Source organism: Bos taurus, chromosome 1, assembly GCF_002263795.3.
Source record: "Bos taurus isolate L1 Dominette 01449 registration number 42190680 breed Hereford chromosome 1, ARS-UCD2.0, whole genome shotgun sequence".
Taxonomy (NCBI): Eukaryota; Metazoa; Chordata; class Mammalia; order Artiodactyla; family Bovidae; genus Bos; species Bos taurus.
The window spans coordinates 126,834,195-126,860,317 of record NC_037328.1 but is presented as its reverse complement, the minus strand read 5'-3'; the positions used below and the strand labels follow the sequence as shown (position 1 = coordinate 126,860,317).

The window sequence follows — 26,123 nt, the reverse complement described above, 5'->3', positions numbered from 1 at the left end:
AAACTTATATTACCATATGTAAAATAGATAGCCAACAGGAATTTGCTGTATGGCTCAGGAAACTCTAACAAGGGCTCTGTATCAACCTAGAGGGGTGGGATGGGGACGGAGGTTTAAAAGGGAGGGGATATATATATATATATATATATATCTACAGCTGATTCATGTTTAGGTTTGACAGAAAACAAAATTCTGTAAAGCAATTATTGTTCAATTAAAAAAATTAATTTTTTAAATAAATAAACAAAGATACAAATGTTCCCAGGTATCAAAACAAGTGCTTAAAAAACAAAGATAACATATAAATAGAGAAAGACAGTAAATACAACATAATACACAAAGCCCTGACAAACAGCACACAGCATTACGAGGCACAGAATATACTGCATGTACACTCTACACAGTTAACTTAATGAAGGGCTACTTACACAATTCGCTATCCATCTGAAAGAAAATACCAACCTGTCTTGAACTCATTCCTTTGAAAACAAGAGAGGAGGCCCAATGACCAGCATGCAGGAAGTTTCCTGGGAAGAGCTCTTAGGAGAAACACCTGGAAGTAAGTGAAGGAAGCTGAGGTGAGAATGGGGAGAAACTGGCCCAACGAGGGTGCAAGGAGAGCCTCAGGTAATGCTCATGGAGCTCCAGAGCTCAGATTGTCCCTAAAGGAGTTGTCCACAGTTGTCCCTAAAGGAGTTGTCCAGAGTTGTCCCTAACGGAGGCGAGTTTGCTTGGAAACTATATCCCTGCCTCACTCAGTTAGCTCTCAGAGGATGCCTCTTAGACAGAGTGTAACCTTGGCCAATGGCAATTCCCAGAAAGGAATGCAGCTGTAAGCAACCAGCCTGTGTAAGTGGAAAACATGTAGCTCGGTGGGGAAGAGAAGGTCTATCAGAGAGTACTGTAACATCCACAACAACATATGGCAATAAAAATCCATTACAGGCCACAATGAGGATAAACCTTGCAAATGCAGCAACAGGTTAAAAAGTATATATGCAATAGGATTATATTTACATAAGTTAGTTAGTCCAGTTGCTCAGTCGTGTGCAACTCTTTGCGACCCCATGAACCACAGTACGCTAGGCCTCCCTGTCCATAATCAACTCCCGGAGTTCACCCAAACTCATGTCCATTGAGTCGGTGATGCCATCCAACCATCTCATCCTCTGTCGTCCCCTTTCCTCCTGCCCTCAATCTTTCCCAGCATTACGGTCTTTTCAAATGAGTCAGCTCTTCGCATCCAGTGGCCAAAGTTTTGGAGATTCAGCTTCATCATCAGTCCTTCCAATGAATGCTGCTAAGTCACTTCAGTCATGTCCGACCCTGTGCGACCCCATAGATGGCAGCCCATCAGGCTTCCCCATCCCCGGGACTCTCAAGGCAAGAACACTGGAGTGGGTTGCCATTTCCTTCTCCAATGTAGGAAAGTGAAAAGTGAAAGTGAAGTTGCTCAGTCATGTCTGACTCTTTCTGATCCGTGGACTGCAGCCTACCAGGCTCCTCCATCCATGGGATTTTCCAGGCAAGAGTACTGGAGTGTGTTGCTATTGCCTTCTCCATTCCAGTGAATACTCAGGACTGGTTTCCTTTAGGATGGACTGGTTGGATCTCCTTGCAGTCCAAGGGACATTCAAGAGTCTTCTCCAACACCACAGTTCAAAAGCATCAATTCTTCAGCTCTCAGCCTTCTTTATAGTCCAACTTTCACATCCAGACATGACCACTGGAAAAACCATAGCCTTGACTAGACGGACCTTTGTTAACAAAGTAATGTCTCTGCTTTTCAATATGCTGTCTAGGTTGGGCATAGCTTTCTTTCCAAAGAGTAAGCATCTTTTAATTTCATGGCTGCAATCACCATCTGGAGTGACTTTGGAGCCCAGAAAAATAAAGTCTGACACTGTTTCCCCATCTTTTTGCCATGAAGTGATGGGACCAGATGACATGATTTTAGTTTTCCTAATGTTGAGCTTTAAGTCAACTTTTTCACTCTCCTCTTTCACCACCATCAAGAGGCTCTTTAGTTCTTCTTCACTTTTTGACATAAGGGTGGTGTCATCTGCATATCTGACGTTATTGATATTTCTCCTGGCAATCTTGATTCCAGCCTATGCTTCCTCCAGCCCAGCATTTCTAATGATGTACTCTGCATATACATTAAATAAGCACGGTGACAATATACAGCCTTGACGCACTCCTTTTCCTGTTTGGAACCAGTCTGTTGTTCCATGTCCAGTTCTAACTGTTGCTTCCTGACCTGCATACAGATTTCTCAAGAGGCAGGTTAGGTGGTCTGGTATTCCCATCTCTTTCAGAATTTCCCACAGTTTATTGTGATCCACACAGTCAAAGGCTTTGGCATAGTCAATAAAGCAGAAGTGTATGTTTTCTGGAACTCTCCTGCTTTTTCAATGATCCAGCGGATGTTGGCAATTTGATCTCTGGTTCCTCTGCCTTTTCTAAACCAGCTTGAACATCTGGAAATTCACGGTTCACATACTGCTGAAGTCTGGCTTGGAGAATTTTGAGCATTACTTTACTAGCGTGTGAGATGAGTGCAGTTGTGCGGTAGTTTGAGCATTCTTTGGCATTGCCTTTCTTTGGGATTGGAATGAAAACTGACCTTTTCCAGTCCTGTGGCCACTGCTGAGTTTTCCAAATTTGCTGGCATATTGACTGCAGCACTTTCACAGCATCATCTTTTAGGATTTGAAAGAGCCCAGTGGAATTCCATCACCTCCACTAGCTTTGTTCATATTGATGCTTCTTAAGGCCTACTTGACTTCACATTCCAGGACGTCTGGCTCTAGGTGAGTGATCACATGATTGTGATTTTCTGGGTTGTGAAGATCTTTTTTGTACAGTTCTTCTGTGTATTCTTGCCACCTCTTCTTAATATCTTCTGCTTCTATTAGATCCCTATCATTTATTGAGCGCATCTTTGCATGAAATGTTCCCTTGGTATCTCTAATTTTCCATGCAGAAAAATGCATAGTGCTTAAAAGAATACAAATGTAAGATGCACACAGAAATTAACACACACAACACCAAATTTCTCTTCTCTGTGCAGAAGATGGAAAGCATTTAAGCTTAGGAATGAAGGTTTCAGCTACATGTCAGACTGTATAAGCAGAATTGCAGGATATAAAGGGGGTTCATCCACAAAAGCATCAGTTCTTCGGTGCTCAGCTTTCTTCACAGTCCAACTCTCACATCCATACACGACTACTGGAAAAACCATAGCCTTCACTAGACGGACCTTTGTTGGCAAAGTAATATCTCTGCTTTTGAATATGCTATCTAGGTTGGTCATAACTTTCCTTCTAAGGAGTAAGCGTCTTTTAATTTCATGGCTGCAATCGCCATCTGCAGTGATTTAGGAGCCCCAAAAAGTAAAGTCTGATACTGTTTCCACATCTATTTCCCATGAAGTGATGGGACTAGATGCCATGATCTTCCTTTTCTGAATGGTGAGCTTTAAGCCAACTTTTTCACTCTTCACTTTCATCAAGAGGCTTTTTAGTTCCTCTTCACTTTCTGCCATAAAGGTAGTGTCATCTGCATATCTGAGGTGATTGAGATTTCTCCCGGCAATCTTGATTCCAGCTTGTGCTTCTTCCAGCCCAGTGTTTCTCATGATGTACTCTGCATAGAAGTTAAATAAGCGGGGTGACAATATACAGCCTTGACATACTCCTTTTCCTATTTGGAACCAGTCTGTTTTTCCGTGTCCAGTTCTAACTGTTGCTTCCTGACCTGCATATAGGTTTCTCAAGAAGCAGGTCGGGTGGTCTGGTATTCCCATCTCTTTCAGAATTTTCCAATTTATTGTGATCCACACAGAATGAAGACCTACAAGACCTTTTAGAACTAACACCCAGAAAAGATGTCCTTTTCATTATAGGGGACTGGAATGCAAAAGTAGGAAGTCAAGAAACACCTGGAGTAATAGGCAAATTTGGCCTTGGAATATGGAATGAAGCACGGCAAAGGCTAATAGAGTTTTGCCAAAAGAATGCACTGGTCATAGCAAACACCCTCTTCCAACAACACAAGAGAAGACTACACATGGACATCACCAGATGGTCAACACCGAAATCAGATTGATTATATTCTTTGCAGCCAAAGATGGAGAAGCTCTAAACAGTCAGCAAAAACAAGACCAGGAGCTGACTGTGGCTCAGATCATGAACTCCTTATTGCCAAATTCAAACTTAAATTGAAGTTCTTACATAAAAAAATGCAAAATCATAACAAATTCAGTCCAGTTGCTCAGTTGTGTCCAACTCTTTGTGAACCCTACCCATCAGACATTCCCAGAGCCTACTTAAACTCATGCCTATCACGTCAGTGATACCATCCAACCAGCTCATCCCCTGTCGTCCCTTTCTCTTCCCGCCTTCAATCTTTCCCAGCATCAGGGTCTTTTCCAATGAGTCAGTTCTTCGCCTCAGGTGGACAAAGTATTGGAGTCTTGGCTTCACCATCGGTCCTTCCAATGAATATTCAGGACTGATCTCCTTTAGGATTGACAGGTTGGATCTCCTTGCAGTCCAAGGGACTCTCAAGAGTCTTCTCCAACACCAGAGTTCAAAATCATCAATTCTTTGGTGCTCAGCTTTCTCTATAATCCAACTCTCATATCCATACATGATGACTGGAAAAACAATAGCTTGGACCAGACGGGCCTTTGTTGGTCAAGTAGTGTCTCTGCTTTTTAAAATGCTGTCTAGGTTGGTTATAGCTTTTCTTCCAAGGAGCAAGTGTCTTTTTTTTTTTTTTTTTGCAAGTGTCTTTTAATTTCATGGCTGCAGTCACCAACTGCAGTGATTTTGGAGCCAAAAAAAATATAAAGTCTCTCACTGTTTCCATTGTTTCCTCATCTATTTGCCATGAAGTGATGGGACCGGATGCCATGATCTTCGTCTTCTGAATGTTGAGTTTTAAGCTGGCTTCTTCACTCTCCTCTTTCACTTTCATCAAGAGGCTCTTTAGTTCTTCTTTGCTTTCTGTTCTAATGGTGGTGTTATCTGCATATCTGATGATATTGACAATTTCTCCAGGCAAGCTTGATTCCAGCTTGTTCTTCATCCATCCCAGCATTTTGTATGATGTACTCTGCATATAAGTTTAATAAGCTTATTCAATATAATGACAATGTACAGCCTTGACGTGTTCCTTTCCTGATTTAGAACCAGTCTGTTGTTCCGTGGCCAGTTCTAACTGTTGCTTCTTGACCTCTACATAGATTTCTCAGGAGGTAGGTCAGGTGGTCTGGTACTCCCATCTCTTTCAGAATTTTCCACAGTTTGTTGTGATCCATACAGTCAAAGGCTTTGGCATAGCCAATAAAGCAAAGGTAGATTTTTTCTGGAACTCTCTTGCTTTTTCCATGATCCAGTGGAAGTTGGCAATTTGATCTCTGGTTCCTCTGCCTTTTCTAAATCCAGCTTGAACATCTGGAAGTTCACAGTTTACATACTGTTGAAGCCTGGCTTGGAGAATTTGAGCATTACTTTGCTAGTGTGTGAGATGAGTGCAACTGTGCGGTAGTTTGAGCCTTCTTTGGCATTGCCTTTCTTTGGGATTGGAAAACTGACCTTTTCCAGTCCTGTGGCCACTGCTGAGTTTTCCAGATTTGCGGGCATATTGAATGCAGAACTTTCACAGCGTCATCTTCCAGGATTTGAATAGCTGAGCTGGAATTCCATCATCTCCACTAGCTTTGTTCATAGTGATGCTTTCTAAGGCCCACTTGAGTTCACATTCCAGGATGTCTGGCTCTAGATGAGTGTTCACACCATCGTGGTTATCTGGGTTGTGAAAATCTTTTTTGTATAATTCTTCTGTGTATTCTTGCCACCTCTTCTTAATATTTTCTGGTTCTGTTAGGTACATATCATTTCTGTCCTTTATTGTGCTCATTTTTGTGTGAAATGTTCCCTTAGTATTTCTAATTTTCTTGAAGTGATCTCTAGTCTTTCCCATTCATAACAAACTAACTTCTCCCAAATTAACCAACAGATACAATAAATCACAATAAAGTTAACAATATCTTATTTTCTAATTAGATTGAATGATTTAAAAATTAATTTGGAATGTAAGACCTAAAACTGTAAAACTTTTAAAACACAGGGCAAAAGTTGTAAAATATTTGTGGCAATGATTTCTTGTATATGACACCAGAGGTATAGACAACAAAATAAAAAACAAATCATGAACATTAAAAAACTTTGAGCATCAAAAGACTCTACGCACAGAGTAAAAGAGCACCCCACAGAAGCTGGGGCGGAGGATGGATCTGCAAATCACAAATTTGATAGGGATTAAAACCCAAAATACATACAGAACTAAAACTCAATGACAATAAAACATATAACACAATTCGAAAACGAGCAAAGGATCTGACTGGATATTACTCCAAAGAAGATATATGAGTGGCCTATAAGCACATTTAAGAGTTGTACCATAAAGAAGGCTGAGTGCTAAAGAAATGATGCTTTTGAACTGTGGTGTTGGAGAACACTCTTGAGAGCCCCTTGGACAGCAAGGAGATCAAACCTGTCAATCCTAAAGGAAATGAACCCTGAATATTCATTGTAAGGACTAATGCTGAAGCTGAAGTTCCAGTACTTTGGCCATCTGATGCGAAGAGCCAACTCACTGAAAAAGACCTTGGTGCCGGAAAAGACTGAAGGCATGAGAAGGAGATGACAGAGGATGAGATGGTTGGATGGAATCACCCACTCAATGGACGCGAGTTTGAGCGAGCTCCAGGAGATGGTGAAGAATAGAGAAGCCTGGCGTGCTGCAGTCCATGGGGTCTCAGCTGAACATGACTGAGTGACTGAACAACAAGCCCATGAAAAGCTGCTCAACATTAATAATCATAGGATACTAAAAACCAAAACTACAGTGAGCTACCAACTCACACCCAAATGGCTACTATCAAAAAAAAACAAAAACAGAGAACAGTAAGTGTGCTGAGGATGGTGAGAAAGTGGAATCCTTGCACTCTGTTGGCAAAACGTAAAGCAGTAGAGCTGCTATTTAAAATAGTATGGCAGTTCCCCCAAAAATCAAAAATTAAAAACAGAATTATTATACATCAGCCATTCCACTTCTGGAATCACACCCTAAAGGACTGAAAGCAGAGTCTCAAAGAGGTATCTGTACATTCATGTTCACAGTAGCATCATTCGCAATAGCTAAAACACGGAAGCAATCGTGACCATCAAAAGAATAAGTCAACAAAACATGGTACACGTATACATACAATGGAAGATTATTCAGTCTTAAAAAGGAAGGGAATCATTAAGGTAATTCATTCATGCGACACCATGAATGAATCCTGAGGACATTATGCTAAGCAAAATAAGCCAATCACAAAAAAGACAAATACTCAATGATTCTACTTTTATGAAGTACTAAGAGTAGGCAAAATGAGAGTCAGAAGATAGAATGGTGTTTGCTGGGTGCTAAGGTACAGGAGATGGGAATGGGGGATTACTGTTTAATGCATATGGAGTTTCAGTTTTACAAGATGAAATGAGTTATGATATGGATGTTGGTGGTCCTAAAAAAGAGTTAAAGTCGTAAATTTAATGCGTACTTAACCATAATATATGGAGACGGAAATGGCAACCCACTCCAGTATTCTTGACTGGAGAATCCCATGGACAGAGGAGCCTAGCGGACTACAGTCCATGCGGTTGCAAAGAGTCGGACACGACTAAATGACTAACACACACCATAATAAAAAAATAATTCTTTAATGGACAGAAAATAAAGTATGGGATAAGCAAAAAAAAAAAAAAAAATATGGAAAAATAAGCAAAACAACAACACAAATTCTGGAAATAAAGAGTTAAGGATGAGTCCCATCTAATTATTAAACCAATTATAAAACTGCAATAATTAAAATATACACTGTAAATGAAAAAGCATATAGGTCAATGGACCAGAAAAACAAGTGCAAGTATAGATCTAAATCTACAAAGAAACTTAATATATATTAAAGTTGATACTTCAAATTAGTAAAGTATAAATGGTTCAGGTAGATTATTCAATAAATGGCAATGGGATATGTGACAATTGAGTAATCAACTGAAAAAAATTAACTAGAGCCATAATTTGTACTTCATTCAAAATAAATTTCAGATGCATCAAAAAATCCAATGCAATGTTTTGGTATTGGAAAAAAAAAAAAAAGGAAGTTAGATTTTTTAATGTCTATGTAGAAAAATTCTTTAAAATATGAACTCAAACCAGGAGTCATCAAGGGAACAAAACTAATATAACTACTTTTTTACATTTAAAGAAAACACAATAAAGAAACTTCTAAGAAAATAAACTGGAAAAAATCTGCAATTCACACTGCAGAAAAAGAACTACTTTCTAGCCTATGAAAACTCCTATAAATAAATAGAACAAGAGCCTAAAGAAAATGGGCAAAGGATACATGACAGAAAACAAATAGATTTTAAACATTGAAAAAATATATTCTATATATAAAATAGATAACTGATAAAAACCTATCATATAGCACAGGGAATTCTACTCAATACTCTGTAATGAGGTATACGGGAACAGAATCTAAAAAAAGAGTAGATCTACGTATATATATATAAATGATTCAGTTTGCTGTGTAGCAGAAACTAACACAACAGTATAAAACCACTATACTCCAATAAAAATTACATATATATATATGTGTGTGTGTGTGTGTATATCTATATACACACTTAACCTCTCTTATAAGAGAAATGCAAAATTATGTTGTAATATACAAGATGAAAAATATTGACACCAGTATCTATAAATAGAAAGAAGACTGCCTCCAAGGAAAGGAACTAACTGTCTGGATAGACAACAGAGTGGGAAAAACACCTTTTTCTTTTCTTTGATCAAATAATAAGATGAGCTAGTTACATCTTTTATACATTCTATATTTTTATCATTAACACAAAGTATCTACATAACACCAACTTAACTTTTAATTCTGTATTTTCTTTCATAGAGAAATAATACTTGTATTTTCAAATAAGTAGAAATAATCATCTGAGGTACACAGCATCAGGATATGGTTTTTGTAGTATTGTAGACAGAATCCTTACTTAAGGAACTTGAAAAACTATAATTATTGCAATCAAATTCTACGTAATGAAAAGTCTTTTTCTACAATAAGGTAGAGAACTAAACAAGACCAAATTCACCAAATCTGACACATGATGCAATGTAGCAACATGTGGGACTCCCGGATAAAATTACAAGGAACATGGGTTTTCAGAAGCCAGAAGATGGCGGTATTACCTCATTGATGCCTTACTGGTACCTACATCTAAGCACTCAACTTCTTGTTATCAAGAGATCCATTCTTCCTTTTCCCTCTGTCTCTCTTCCACTGCCCTTCTGCACTCCCACATATATCATATATCTACCTAGCCTTCTACCCTTCACCCAAGATATGAAGCTGAAATAAACATTAGAGGAAAAGGAAGATAGAAGAAATTTCTGAATTTATAAGAATACTTTTTTTAAGTGAATATATTTAAAATGTATAAGGTTCCTTTTGTTTTAAAAATCAAAGTATAAATTATGGACAACATTCTATATGCTTAGATGGACAATACAATGACTCACAAGTTTTAAAGACTATAATCCATTTGTAGCTATTATAAAATACTGGCTTTATTCCTATGTTGTACAATATATCCTTGTAGCTTATTTATTTTACACCTAGTAGTTGCCACCTCTTAATCCTCTAACCATATTTTACCCCTCTCTCTTCCCTCTCCCTACAGGTAACCACTAGTTCGTTCTCTATATCTGAGTCTGGTTCTTTTTATTATATTCACTAGTTTACTAATATTATTCATCACTAGTTAGATTCCACATATAAGTAATAACATACAGTAATTATTTTTCTCTAATTTATTTCACTAAGTATAACACCCTCCAAGCTATCCATGTTGCTGCAAATGCAAATTTTCATTCTTTTTTCTGGTTGAGTAGTATTTCACTGAAGAGAGAATAGTCTTAAACGGTATACATTATGTATACCACATTTTCTTTACCCACTCATCTGGTGACGGACACTTAGATGCTTCCATATCTCAGCTATTGTAACAATACTCCTATTAAAACTGGGGTGTGTGCATCTTTTCTAATTAGTGGTTTCCATTTTCTTTGGATGTACACACAGGAATAGAATTGCTGATAACTCTATTTAGTTTTCTGGAGAACCTCTATACTGTTTTCTCTAGTGGCTGCACCAATTTACATTCCCACTAACAGTGAGTGCACTTTTCTCCACATTTTCAGCAACATTTGCTATTTGTGGTCTTCTGATGATACCATTTATGACAAGTGTGACATGATACCTCATTGTGGTTTTAATTTGCACTTCTCTGACAATTAGCAATGCTGAACATCTTTTGTGCCTACTGACCATCTATATGTCTTCTTTGGGAAAAAAATGTCTATTTGGATCATCTGCCTATTTTTTAAAAAATATTTATGTGTATGAGCTGTTTACATATTTTGGGTATTATCTGTCATATCATTTGCAAATATTTTCTCCCATTTACTAGGCTTTTTCTTTTGTTGATGGTTTCATTTGCTCTGCAAAAGCTTTTCTAAGTTTAATTAGGTCCTTTATTTTTACTTCTGTTTCCTTTGCCTTAGGAGACAGATTTAAAAAAAATGTTGCTACAATTTATGTCAAAGAGTGTTCTGCCTGTTTCCTTCTAGGAGTTTTATGGTTTCCAGGTTTACATTTAGGTCTTTAATCCATTTTTTAAGCTTGTGTATATGCTGTGAAAAAATGTTCTAATGTCATTTTTTTATTGTACATGTAGTTATCCATAAGATTCATTTGCTAAATATGAAAACAAAAGTTTACATCCGTTCTCTTCTGAATCTACACTAAAATGAAGCTAAAGAACTAAAAAAGACAAACCCATCAAAACACAAATATGTATGTATCATGAAAGGAGACATTAGCTGATGAGGGACCTACATAAAGCTTACTGAAGCTAGACAGAGGAAAGGTGAAGCTGGCTTGGTAAAACAGAACAAGCCAAACATGTGCATGTGAGCATGGATGAGGGTATGACACCAATAAGCTGCAACCACAACAGAAAAGGCTTGAAAACTGGAGGTATCTGACAGTAGGGGTCTGGCTCCTGGCTGAAAACAGAAACACTGGTTGAAAAGTTGAACAAAAACAGTTTTCAGGGGACTTCCCTGGTGGTCCAGTGGCTAAGACGCCATGCTCCTAATGCAGGGCGCCAGGGGTTCAATCCCTGGTCAGGGAAATAGATCTCACATGCCACAGCTAAAGATCCTGTGTGTCGCAACCAACATCCAGCACAGCCAAATAAATACATTTTTTAAAAAGGAAAGTTTTCACTCAGAAGCCTTACCATGTATGTAGCCAGGAAACTGCCTCTCCTGCACCCCAACAAGAGACAAGTGATTTAACTTAAGACAGTAAACCAGACAGATGTAGAAATCAGGTACACACAGGGGTGGTACGTCACAGCACACCACGAAGAGATTAAAGATGTGTTAGACCCCAACCCAAATCAGCTTCCAGAACACAAGCCAATCAACCAGGAGACTAGGAGATTCCTCCCCAGGAAACCTGACCCGAAAGAAAAGACCTTCAATCATTCAGTCACCCTGTCTTAAGACTTGCAGTTAACAACTCCCCTCAAACGGAGTTTTTACTGCCTCACTCTTTAATCTGAACAGATGGCCAAAGTTTACTAAACAACTGAGGAAAGTCTAACATGAAATCAAGGGACCAAATTAACAAAACAGAAGAAATGAAAGATGAGAGAAAGGAAAGGAAGGGGAGAAAGAGGAAAAGTAATGAAACAGTAGGAAATTTCCCACAAACTAGAACAAAAAGCTTTTCAACTGAGGGGGAAAAAAAAAAAAATCAGAGCACCCATCTAGAATGTCCAACTAAAAGGGAATTTCAGAAAAAGAAAAGAGGAAAGAAATTATACTCCCCAAATGACATACTTGTTTCTGCCAATGTAGTGAGCTATAAATTGCACCTTCACAAACATCTAGAAATGCTGGCTAAAGTAAAACAAGTGTTCCCTCAAATGCTGAGCTCACCAAAAAAAGCAGTTTTCAGCTGCCATGGAGGATTTTTATCAACACAAATAATCAAAACTTTTGAGTTTCAATGGTGTTAAAATCAAGGTGACAGGAGACAAGGCCTTGGGAATCACATGAAGTGAAGAGCTGGAACACCAAAGCACATGCGGCCAGAGAAAAAACAGACAAACACAACTTCACGAAAAAACCAAATTTGTGCATCAAAAGATCCAGTCCACAAAGTAAAAAAGCACCCCCACAGAACAGGAGCAAATATCTGCAAATCGCACATACGGCTAGGGATCAATATCCAAAATAGACAATATACTGCACCAAATTTAACATAATTCAACCACCAAAGAAATCCAAACAACACACTACTCCAAAGTGGGCAAAGACTTGAATAGATTTTCCTCTGAGATGTACAAATGGCCAATAAGCACACGAAAAGAGACTCGATGTCACACATCAATAGAAAAAGGCAAAATAAAAGCATAGTGAGGTTCTACCTCACATCCATTAGAATGGCTTCTCTCAAAACAAGAAGTGCTAGCAAGAATGTACAAAAATTGAGACTCTTGTGCACTATCCATGGGAATATAAAATAGTCCAACTAGTGAGGCATTTTAAACAGTATGGAAGCTCCTGAAAAAAGCCAAAGTAGAATTACCATGTGATCCAGTAAATTCCACTTCTGGGTATATACTCAAAAAACTGAAAGCAGGGTCTAGTTTTTTATTTTTGTACAAGAGATATTTGTATAGTCACGTTCACAGCAGCCTTATTTACAATAGCTAAAATTTGGAAATAACCCAAGTATCCATCAACAGATGAATGGGATAAGCAAAATATGATACATGCATACATACTCTGGGATATCATACAACTTAGAGAAGAAGAAAATTATGACACTATAAAATGGATGAATCTTGAGGACACTATACTAAATGAAATAAGCCAATCACACAAATACTGTATGATCCTACTTCTATGATTTATATAACCACTTAGAGTAATCAAAATCATAGAGACAGAAAGCAGATGGTGGTTGTCAGGGGCTAGGGAAGGGGAGATATTATTTAATGGGTACAGAGTTTCAGATTTTAAGATGAAGACTGCTGTAGAAAGAAGCAAATACACTTAGTAACAGTGAACTGTATACTTTTAAATGGTTAAGATAGCAAACTTGATGTGTATTTTGCCACAGTTTTTTTTAAATGGGGGGAAAATGCAGGCAGAGAGAAAAGTGGATTATTTACAAACAAATGACAATCAGACTGCAGTAAACAGTCACTAGCAGTAAAAGTAAAAACATCATGAAGAAATATCTTTAATGTGTTAAGGGAAAATGATGGAGAATAGAACCGAATCCTAAAATATTTTTCAAAAATAGCGGTGAAATAAAAAACATTTTCAGTGAGTTTATCTTCAATAGACATTCAATAAAGAGACATCCAAAGGATATACTTCAGGAAAATGGAAATAAGAAACTAAGAATGCAAAGGAAATTCAAGACAAATAAAAAAATAAGAAAGGTATGAAAAAAAAATATATAAAAGAATACCTCCAGAGAAAATAACGGAATGAAAAAAAGACAATGTGACTCTATAAATAGACAAATGATCTTTATAATAATAGCATTATAGAGAATTAAAAGGATATAATGATTAAAGGTTCTGGGAACTTCCCTGGTGGTCCAGGGGTTAAGACTTCGCCTTCCAACACAGAGGGTGTGGGTTCGACCCCTGGTCAGGAAGCTAAGGTCCCACATGCCTTGGGGTCAAAAACCTAAAACAGAAGCAATACTATAACAAATTCAATTAAAGAAAAAACTTTAAAAAAAAAAAAAAAATAATAATGATTAAAGGTTCTTTTCAGCAGGAAGACACAAAACTTCTAAATTTGGATGTATTTTATAACACAGCTCACAAATATATAAGGCAAAAAAAAAAGGGCACATTTATAAGGGGAAACTGAGAAATCTACAATTACAAAAGAGATTTTTTAACATATGCCTCTCAGTAATGATGAGCCAAAGAGATAAAATAAGAAAGTCAGTGAAAGGATACACAAAACGTCATCAACACAATTAGCAAGTGTGCTCTAAGAGGTATATGTACTGCAAACTGCCCCCAAAACGGAAGAATATCCATCGTCTTCCAAAGAATTCTCCTCAAAACCTCATCTGATGAGGTCAGTATTACCTTTACACCAAAGCCAGGAAACAGGACCAATGTGTTAAACTATAGTAGAGTTTAACTTATGTATAGCAACAAAATCAATACAGAAAACCACCAAGATCAATAAAGACTAGGAGAATTATAATGGTAACAACAGTCCAACAGTAGGAAAAATTAAATACTTAACAATAAACGGTAAGAAACATATAAAACTTGTATGAGGGAACTGAAAACATGTCTACACAAAGCCCACACAAGAATGTTCACAGCAACGTTATACCAGCCCAAAACTGTAAAAAAAATAAACCAAAAAAACACACGAAATGTCCACCAACTGATGAATGGATAAATAAAACGGCTTTAATCTATACAACAGAATGTATATTGTTTGGCAATAAAGTGGAAATGAAGTGCAGCATGTATAAACCTAGAAAATACTACCCTACGTGAAAGAAGGCAGTTCTCCATTTATGTGAGATACTCAGAGTGGGCAAATCCAAGAAACATAAAGTAAATTAGCAGTTGCCAAGGGCTAGAAGGGAGAGGCAGTTTTCCATTTATGTGAGATACTCAGAGTGGGCAAATACAAGAAACATAAAGTAAATTAGCAGTTGCCAAGGGCTAGAAGGGAGAAGGGAATGAGGAGCGACTGCTAATGGGTAGTTTCTCTTTGGGGGGATGGAAATGTTCTGGAATTAGGTGAGGGTGATGGTTGCTTGTATCTGTGAATATACCAAAAACCACTGAATCATATACTTTAAAAGGTGAATTTTATGGTATGTGAATTATAGTGCAATAAAGCTTTTAAAAAAAAATTGAGGAAATTTTTCAATACTCCTAAGGAAGACTGGAACAGCAGAAAGACACAGCCTGTTCTTGAATAAGACAACTGAACATTACAGATATAAATTCTCCCTAATTTATAAATTCAATGTAATCCAAATAAAAATACTAACTAGCCATTTTACAGAGTTAGACAAGTTGCCAGGCAAGACTAACTAGGAAAGGACTGGAAAAGAAAAACTATGAAGGGAAAACAACCTTACCACACATTAAAATACACTATAAAGCCTCTGTAATTAAATCATTGTGGAACAAATGCACAAACAGGCTAGAGGACCAGTGGACAAAGTCCAGAATTAGACGTAAATACATATGAAACATTAGTGTATGACAAAGGTGGCATGTCCAATCATTGTGTCAAGATGGACTTATTTCAGATTTTTAAAAAATCGTGGTTAAAATACACATAACCTAGAATTTACTACCCTAACCATTTTTCAATTTAAAGATCAGCAGCGTCAAGTACGTTCACACCGCAGTGCCAACCTCTAGACCGCTTTTCATCTTGAAAAACGGAAACTACGTAGTCATTATCTCCACGTTAACATAAACGATAACTAAACATTTACCCTTTCCCCCATCCCTTGACAAATACCATTCTACTTTGTCTCTCTGATTTTGATTACTCTAAGTGCCTCATATAAGGGGAATCAAACAGTATTTGCCTTTTTGTGACTGGCTTATTTCACTTAGTACCATGTCCTCAGTTCATCCATGTTGCAGCACGTGTCAGAATGTTCTTCCTGTTCAAGGCTAAACAGTATTCCACTGTGTGTATATGCCACATTTTTCTAATCCTCTCATTTGTCAACGGACAAGTGGGTAGCCTCCATCTTCTATGAACGTGGGTGTGAACATGAGGGGCCAAGTATTGCTGTGAGACTCTGCTTTAAATTCTTTCGAGTATATACCCAGAAGTGGAATTACTGGATCACATAGTAATTCTACTCTGAACCTCTGAGGATCTTCCATACTGCTTTCCACACTGGCTGTACCATTTCACATCACCAACGGTGCAAGAGTTTCAATTTCTCCACCAACCAAGGTTCCAATCTTCACCGATATTTGTTACTTTCTGTTTTTTGTTTTTTTGATAGGTGTTCATCCTAATAGGCGTGAGGTGTCTCTCACTGTGGTTTTGATTTGCATTTCCCTAACGATGAGTGGATGTTCAATATTTTTTCATGTGCTTTTTGGCCATCTGCATATTATCTTTGGAGAAATGTCTATTTAAGTCCTTTGCTCATTTCTGAATCAGGTTGTTTGGGTTCTGGTAGAAGTACCTGATGTTCTAGATATTAATCCCTTTTGAGATACATGATTTGCACATATTTTCTCCCATTCCGCAGGCCACCTTCTACTCTATTAATGGTGTCTTTTGATGCACAGTTTTTAATTCTGATGTAGTACAGTTTATCTATTTTTACTTTTGTTACCTGTGCTTGTTATCATGTCCAAGAAATCAATCCCAAGTCATAAAGATTCCTACCTATGTTTTCTTCTAGGAGTTTAAGAATTTAATAGTTTTAGGTGTTAAGTTTAGATATTTGATTCATTTTTAGTTAATTTTCATATATGGTAGAAAGGCCCAATTTTATTCTTTTTCATGTGGATACCAAGTTTTCCCAACATCATTTGCAGAAAAGACTGCTCTTTCCCCACTGAACGGTCTTGGCATCCATGTCAAAAATAATCTGCCTGTATACGCAAAGGTTTATTCTGGGCTATTATATTTCACTGATTTATATGTCTGCCTTTATGCTAGTATCACATTGCTTGATTACTGTAGTTTTGTGCTGCTGCTGCTGCTGCTAAGTTGCCTCAGTCGTGTCCGACTCTGCGACCCCATGGACTGCAGCCTACCGGGCTTCTCCGTCCATGGGATTCTCCAGGCAAGAACACTGGAGTGGGTTGCCATTTCCTTCTCCAATGCATGAAAGTGAAAGTGAAGTCGCTCAGTCGTGTCTGACTCTTAGCGACCCCATGGACTGCAGCCCACCAGGCTCCTCCATCCATGGGATTTTCCGGGCAACGGTACTGGAGTGGGGTGCCACTGCCTTCTCCCACTGTAGTTTTGTAGTAAGTATTGAAATTGGGAAGTGTGAGTCCTCTAGCTTTGTTCCGTTTTAGAATTATTTTGGCTATTTGAGGTCCTTTAAGATGCTATATGAATTTTAGAATAAGGACTTCCTTGGTAGTCCAGTGGCTAAGACTCTATGAAAGACAAAAAGACACATCATTTTCTGTGATATTTTTAGTAAAAATGCGTAACCATATTCCAATTAGCAACACTGGACAAAATAAAATAAAGGCCAGTACTGATCAAAAATATATGATCAGTACTATTCAAAAAGTATCAAGATCACATGAGAGAATACTAAGAAGAAACAACTAAAGGAAACAATTGCAATGTGCAATACTGAAAAGGATCCTGGAACAGAAAAATGTTACTACTGAAAAAAATGGTGAAATTAAAATTAAGATCCGTAGTTTAGTTAGTAATATTGTTGTTTGTCACTGTTTAGTCACTAAGTTGCATCCAACTGTTTCTGACCCCGTGGGTTGTAGCCCACCAGGCTCCTCTGTCCATGACTCATGTTAATTTCTTGCTCCTGATAATTATACTATGGTTATGAAAATGTTAAGATTAGGAAACTGTATTTTTCCTGTAAGCCTAAAATTAGTTCAAAGTAAAAAGGCTTTAAAAAAAAAAGTATTGCAATTATTACACCATTAAGTGCAATAACCATCAAAAGAACTAAAAGCAGATATGGCCAAAGGTAGTCTTACCAATTCTCACTGTTAGAAGTCAGTACAGTTCCTTTGGGGAGGAGGTGTTCATGAATGGAAAGGGCCAGCACGGTGCTGGCAATGGTCTGTGTCTGGATCTATGGTGCTAGTTACACAGGGGTGTTATTTAATCAGTGAAAATTTGTCCTATTTTAGAAACCTATCACCTTTCAGTAAAAAAACTTAAAAAAAAAAAAAGTGGTTTTACCCCTGGAGAATGGGACTAAAAATAAGAAGACTTTTCTTGCAGAAAATTATTTTTTTAATTTAAATTTAATTGGAGGCTAATTAATTTACAATATTGTATTGGTTTTGCCATTGATAACCTCCAAATAGTAATAGATGGGGAAACAGTGGAAACAGTGTCAGACTTTATTTTTTTGGGCCCCAAAATCACTGCAGATGGTGATTGCAGCCAGGAAATTAAAACATGCTTACTCCTTAGAAGGAAAGTTATGACCAACCTAGACAGCAAATTAAAAAGCAGAGACATTACTTTGTCAATGAAGGTCCGTCTAGTCAAGGCTATGGTTTTTCCGGTTGTCATGTACAGATGTGAGAGTTGGACTGTGAAGAAAGCTGAGCGCCGAAGAATTGATGCTTCTGAACTGTGATGTTGGAGAAGACTCTTGAGAGTCCCTTGGACTGCAAGGAGATCCAACCAGTCCATCCTAAAGGAGATCAGTCCTGGGTGTTCATTGGAAGGACTGATGCTGAAGCTGAAACTCCAATACTTTGGCCACCTCATGCAAAGAGCTGACTCATTGGAAAAGACTGATGCTAGGAGGGATTGGGGGCAGAGGGGAAGGGGATGACAGAGGATGAGATGGCTGGATGGCATCACTGACTCAATGGACATGAGTTTGAGTAAACTCCGGGAGTTGGTGATGGACAGGGAGGCCTGGCGTGCTGCAATTCATGGAGTCGCAGAGAGTCAGACACGACTGAGCGACTGAACTAAACTGAAATATTAATACAAGAAGTCAGAAAGGCAAATCTGTGACCGTAGGCCCAAAAGAACCCAGAAAACACAACTGGTCTTTTTTATTTCTCCATCCTCAGCAACTGATCTCTCATACCTCTTCTGAGATAAAATGGGATTTGTACAAGATAACAAGAACTAAGACCAAGAGTAGCTGTAACAGGGAGTACCTTCAAGGGAACTACCAGACACAGTAAGACTCACACAGAGCAAGCAAATGCAGAAGATGTAAACTGTGAGAGAGTTTCTGATACTGGACATAAAAATTTTGCCAAACACACAGTGGTTACTTTAGATGTAGTTTCAGTGTGAAAAATTCAAAGATGCTATTAGTCACAATATGAAAAAATGCTTCATATTGTTACAGAAAGCCTAAAAACAAAAAAAAAATAACTAGATGGTAGACTGAGAATTACTCTAACCTTGAGGTAATTTATATGATAAAACAGTCAGAAAAAGTTTTACACAAATCACTAAGTCAAATGAATGTAATTGTTTCCCAGTTTCCACTCAAGGCCAATCTGAGTCACAGTGTTTCTTTCCAGGGTGAGACACTGGATTGAATTCTACACCAAGAGGTAGTAAACAAGTCAGAGGCTTTGGACACTAAGACAGACACCTAATTAGATAGACACAGAGATAATCAGTCTGAGTTCTGTGGTGCAATTGGTCAGAATGCTTCAAGAAGAAATAAAAATCCTTCTGTACAATATTTTTAACTTTGGTGAAAAGATATGTACTATCTCTCTAATTTTCAAAAACACATCTCCTTGTTGTCTGTTCAGTTCACCAGACATACCCACACTCCTGTTGGTAACAGCATCATTACCCAACACTTCTCTGACTATGAAATACATGTGCTCTTGTTCCAAGACTAACAATAAACACTGCCCCTATTATCTGTTATATGAGTATTCTTCTTACTTTTAAGAACATTTTTTGCTTTTTTCTCTTCATTTCCTAACACCCACATTTTTTCTTTTGGCCCACACATATTTAATTTCTGAGCAAGTCAAAAGGACATGTAGCAGACAGCATAAGCATTAACATAAATAAGAAATTTATGTTACAAAGGAGCTAGGTTAACGTCTTATCTAAGCATGTACTTGTTTATACTCACAGTAAACCAGTCAGTATAAAAGATTCACACCGCTCATAATCAATGTTTAACCAATTAACTGAACTACAGCTGAATTAAAGATATCACATACAAATGATACAGAAATGGTCTATTTTTAAATTAAATAGTGACACTTGAGAAAAGATGATCAACCAAAACTTGACAAAGGATGACACTTGAGAAAGTGACTAATTTTCAAATCTCCCATTTATATTTGGACAATTCACAACACTTTTAGGAAAAATAGTACACTGGAAAGGCCCAACTAGGAAGAAGCTATAAAGATACTTGGATGAATGCTGAAGTAAGTATTTTACTTTTTTATTTTTCACTATTTTACGGTCAGAGCTTTTCTTTCTTAACTCATTGTGGTGGGTGATCAGAGGGACTTTTTAAAAAATGGACGTGTGGCTGACTTACAATGTTGTGCTAAGCTCTGCTGTGCAGTAAAGTGTGGAAGCAAAGACCTAAGTATCTCAGCAAGGCAACAGAGAGGAGTGTTTACATGACACTCAGATTCATGCTCTGGCCCCAGCTCTGCGATCTCTATCTTTCTGGTTCCAGTAAAGCAACATATGGCCTCACCTATAAAATGAAAAGCACCGAAGAATTGATGCTTTTGAACTGTGGTGTTGGAGAAGACTCTTGGGAGTCCCTTGGGCTGCAAGGAGATCCAACCAGTCCATCCTAAAGATCAGTCCTGAGGGTTCATTGGAAGGACTGATATTGAAGCTGAAACTCCAATACTTTGGCCACCTTATGCCAAGAACTGACTCATTTGAAAAGACCCTGATGCTGGAAAAGATTGAAGGCGGGAGAAGAGGAGGACTACAGAGGATGAGATGGTTGGATGGCATCACTGACTCCATGGACGTGAGTTTGGGTAAACTCCGGGAGTTGGTGATGGACAGGGAGGCCTGGCGTGCTGCAGTCCATGGGGTCGCAAACAGTTGGACAAGACTGAGCGACTGAACTGACAAAATGAAAAACAAACCTATCTTTCACACTTCTGGGCAGGATTACATGAGGGCCTGATCACACTGTAGGTGTTTCGTAAAGCTTTCAGATTATGGATCACTATTTTCTTACTTAATCCTAGAAAAATCTTGTGGTCCTTTACATTTTGTAAGTTATGAAAGAACAGCCTCGTAAACAGGGTTTCACTTTTTTCAATCAGCTGCTTTTATCAACAGAATCTCTTATTTCCTTTACTTATTATGACCTCTTTCATTTCTCTTGAAATTTCTTTCTGTCATATGGAAGAAGGGCTTCGAAGGTAGGTAGTGACCCCTTTCTAAAAGTGAAAATTGGTCAGTCGTGTCCAATTCTTTGCGACCCCGTGGACTATACAGTCCGTGGAATTCTCCAGGCCAGAATACTGGAGTGGGTTGCCTTGCCCTTCTCCAGGGGACCTTCCCAACCCAGGAATCAAACCAGGTCTCCCGCACTGCATTCTTTTACCACCTGAACCACAAGGGAAGCCCAACCCCTTTCTAAAGTCTCTCAGTTACCGTTAGCCTTGCATGCTTTTGCTTAGTATTTCCATTTCTTGAAATTTATTCTTATTTTATGTCACTTACATCAAGATCGAAAATTCAGTTGCCTTAAATTTTTTCCCCAGAGTGTAACTTCAATTAGCCTATGGAAATGTATAACTCAGAACAGATCTTAGAGTTGCAGTATCTGATAGCCCAGACTGTCCCAAGAATACTATTGGATTTGATATAAAAACAATAAAAGAAAATAATTTGACTTGGGAAGAGATAATTAAGTTTTTTCAGAGAGAACTCATTTATAAAAAATACTGGAACTGCTTTGGTGGTCCAGTGGCTAAAACCCCTCGCTCCCAATGTAGGGAGCTTAAGTTCGATCCCTGGTCAGGGAACTAGATCCCACATGCTGCAACTATAGCTCCCATGTGCCAAAACTAAGGTCTGACGCAGCCACAAATATAAATATCTTCAAAATACTTAGCAGCTTTTACGCTGTAATTAACTAGTTAACCAACTAAATTAGCAAGTCTTTGCTCAAATTTTAAGGTCAATGGAAGAGGGTAGAACTACTAATAGAGCATCTGCTAACACCTAAATAAAAATACTCATACCTCGCAACAAAAATGTACGCTATAGCATTTTCCAGGTTTAAAATAACTCATTGATAGTACTACTGAACTAATTTCAGCACTGAAGTCTTCTTTGACAATGTTTTTGCATTACCTGTTTCCACAGAAATCCTGCTCAGTCACAGCTGCTTTGCTTAGTCCCAGTTTTGAAAAACTGAAAGGAGTAAAACACACAAACCACGTACTTCTATTTGAAAACAAAACAACCGCATCTACTAGGCTTCCCTGAGCTTCACTGAATTTTCCATCCTTTATTTTTTTTTTTTACTTTTTGGCTGCACCCCATGGAATGAAGGATCTTAGTTCCCTGACCAGGGATTGAACCCAAACACCCTGCAGTCGATGCGTGGAGTCTTAAGCGCTGGACCACCAGCGAAGTCCCGCTGTCTTTTAAAAAGGACAAAAACCTCTAAGTAATGATTAGCATTTTGGTACCTGAATTAAAATCAGATAATTCTGTGTGTCTTTGGCTTTTTCATTTTTGCAATTTGAAAATAAGCTTATCTTAGTTGTCTGAAATATTATTGGGTATGAAGTGCTATCCTGATTACAAAGAATTCAAGAGAACAAGGCTCAAGATTCTTTTTCCATATAATAATCAAGGAATTCATATAATTGTCTTTTTTAGATATGCATTTAAATGGCTCTCATCCACCTCTTTTCCAACCAAAATGATTCTATAATGAAAATCTATTTCAAAAACTACCTATTTAAAAAGCTTTTCAAAAAGCTTTCAATATCAAAATAGTCAAGTACTCTTGGAAAACCTTTCTAAAATAATTTTTCTAACTATTGTTAATCTCCCACGAATTATTTTCCTTAAAGATCTATGGTTAGTAATTACTTTTTACACCAACTGTGATACAATATAGTCTTGAACAGTATAATTTTAATGGCAAAACTGTAGGCAGAGTTTAAGACAGTACATATTCTATTGCTTTTCATATATAATTATGGCATTTTTATACAGATTTTCAGGGCATGCTTCTTAGAATGCCTACATAGGTGATATATTTTATTACCTTTGAACATTGATCTGCTCAACTTAAAAATAAGTAATCACTATGCTCACAAAATGTTCTTATCTGTAAAGACTTTATAGCTTAAAAGGTATTAATTAGTGTGGAATCATTTATCTAGCAGCTTTACCAAACTTTCATTAGCCTAGAAATCATTTTATTGACTGCTATTCATTAGTTACATTTTTTTCTTCCAGTTTTATTGAGACATGATTGTCAAAAAAACACTGTATAAATTTAAGGTGGACAGACAATGATTTACCTACATATGCCACTGACTGTATGGATCACAATAAACTGTGGAAAATTCTGAAAGAGATGGAAATACCAGACCACCTGACCTGCCTCTTGAGAAACCTGTATGCAGGTCAGGAAGCAACAGTTAGAATTGGACATATAACAACAGACTGGTTCCAAATAGGAAAAGGAGTACGTCAAGGCTGTACATTGTCACCCTGCTTATTTAACTTATATGCAGAGTACCTCATGAGAAACCCTGGGCTGGAGGAAGCACAGGCTGGAATCAAGATTGCTGGGAGAAATATCCATAACCTCAGATATGCAGATGACACCACCCTTATGGCAGAAAGTAAAGAAGAACTAAAGAGCCTCTTGATGAAAGTGAAAGAGGAGAGTGAAAAAGTTGGCTTAAAACTCAACATTCAGAAAACAAAGATCATGGCATCCGGTCCCATCATTTCATGACAAATAGGGAAACAGTGGAAACAGTGTCAGACTTTATTTTTCTGGGCTCCAAAATCACTGCAGATGGTGACTGCAGCCATGAAATTAAAAGACGCTTATTCCTTGGAAGGAAAGTTATGCCCAACCTAGACAGTATATTGAAAAGCAGAAACATTACTTTGTTAACAAAGGTCTGTCTAGTCAAGGCTATGGTTTTTCCAGTAGTTATGTATGGATGTGAGAGCTGGACTATATAAAGAAAGCTGAGCGCAGAAGAACTGAAGCTTTGGAACTGTGGTGTTGGAGAAGACTCTTGAGAGTCCCTTGGACAGCAAGGAGCTCCAACTAGTCCATCCTAAAGGAGATCAGTCCTGAGGGTTCATTCGAAGGACTGATGTTGAAGCTGAAACTCCAATACTTTGGCCACCTGATGCAAAGAGCTGACTTGTTTGAAAAGACCCTGATGCTGGGAAAGATTGAGGACAGGAGGAGAAGGGGACGACAGAGGATGAGATGACTGGATGGCATGTCAGACTCAATGGACATGGGTTTGGGTGGACTCCAAGAGTTGGTGACGGACAGGGAGGCCTGGCGTGCTGCGGTTCATGGGGTCGCAAAGAGTCCAACACGACTGAGCGACTGAATTGAACTGAACATACATCATGAAAACACCAAGTGAATATCCATCATCTCATATAGACAGAAAATTAAAGAAACAGAAAAAAAATTTTGTGATGAAAGCTCTTAGGATTTACTCGCTTAACAATTTTCATAAGTAACATACAATGTGTTTGTATGTGTGTGTGTGTGCTCAGTCATGTCTGATTCTTTGCCACCCCATGGACTTTAGCCCACCAGGCTCCTCTGCCCATGGGGATTCACCAGGCAAGAATACTGGAGTGGGTTGCCACGCCTTCCTCCAGGAGATCTTCCCAACCTAGGGATCCAACCTGCGTCTCCTGCTTTGCAGGCAGATTCTGTACCACTGAGCCACCTGGGAAGCCCCATAGCATACACTAGTGTCAGTCGCATTTATCATGTTGTATATTACATCCCTAGTTCCTTTTTTAGTCTTTCCTGGGGGTTCTGCACTGTGCTGCATGTGGGATCCTAGTTTTTTTAAACTTTGTGGTGCACCTCCAAGCACGTGGGATCTTAGATCCCCGGACGGAATGGAACCTGGGCCCCCTGCAGTGGAAGGGCAGGCAGAGTCTTAACTGCTGGCCAGCCAGGGAAGTGCACATCCCTGGTTCTAATAGCAACTATCCTCTCCTTGCCTCCCTGCTCACCTTTCCGTCTCCCATCCCCCCCTCCTTGATACCATGTCACAATCGTTCTCTTTTACAGGCAGTTTTATATTACCACCACAATTTCAAGAATGCTGTGAAGAAAAGCTTAGTAGGTTGATTTTTTAAATTGTTCCCTCTCGAGTGATCTGCAAAAGAGAAGTAAATGCTACCAGTTTTGATTAAGTATTTTATTTAGGCAGTTTTGAAATATATACTGTTCTTCCACATTTATAGATATTATAATTTATTTCACTTAAAAAGAACTGAATTGCTCACTTCAACAAAATCATTTTCGGCTTTTCTTGGCCATGCAGGACGCGGGATCTTAGTTTCTAACAAGGTCATTCTTTAATAACAACATAGTAATACTTGACTCTTTTCAAAGTAAAATGAAATCTGTTACATAAACTTACTGTACTTCTGAGTATTAAAAAAAAAAAAAAGGATTTATTCAAATACTTTCTTCTATTCTTTCGCTGCACTTAGAATTCTTCAACGACTGAGGCTATGTCATGCTCCTTTGTCAATTCAGAGCCTCATACGGTGCCTGTAACTTAAGTGCTTCTGTAACTGTCAGCTGAGTCACTGACACGCTGACCAGCTGGTGGGGAACCACCATGTCTCCATCATCTCTAAGAAAAAGAAAGGTTTAAAAAAAAAAAAAAAAGTGGGGGACTTAAATTTAAAACGATAATAAACAGAAAACAGAATAAAGGAGCTGCAAAATATTCAATAATAAAAATCTAATTAGATCAGTATAGATTTTTCCAGTGGGGAAGAAAAGACTGAAAAAAAGATGGGTTGGTGGGGAGGGATAAATGAGTTTGGGATTAACAGATTCATGCTACTATACATAACATAAACAAGGACCTACTCATAACACAGGGAACTATAGTCAATATCTTGTAAAACCTATAAAGGAAAACATCTGAAAAAGAAAAAATACACACACACACACAGATACAACTAAATCAGCT

At 38.0% G+C, this 26,123-nt stretch overlaps 1 protein-coding gene across 5 annotated transcripts in view; it reads right to left on the bottom strand.

Moving 5' to 3' along the window:
* Positions 1-26,123, bottom strand: part of TFDP2 (transcription factor Dp-2) — a 205,031-nt gene that overhangs the window by 172,207 nt on the left and 6,701 nt on the right. For 2 of the 5 annotated variants that reach the window (NM_001428758.1, XM_005201851.5), the window contains exon 2: positions 463-553. The exons of the other annotated variants lie outside the window; for them this stretch is intronic. The gene's annotated coding sequence lies outside the window, so the exon portion shown is untranslated. The remainder of the gene's footprint in view (positions 1-462; positions 554-26,123) is intronic. 5 annotated transcript variants of the gene reach the window in all.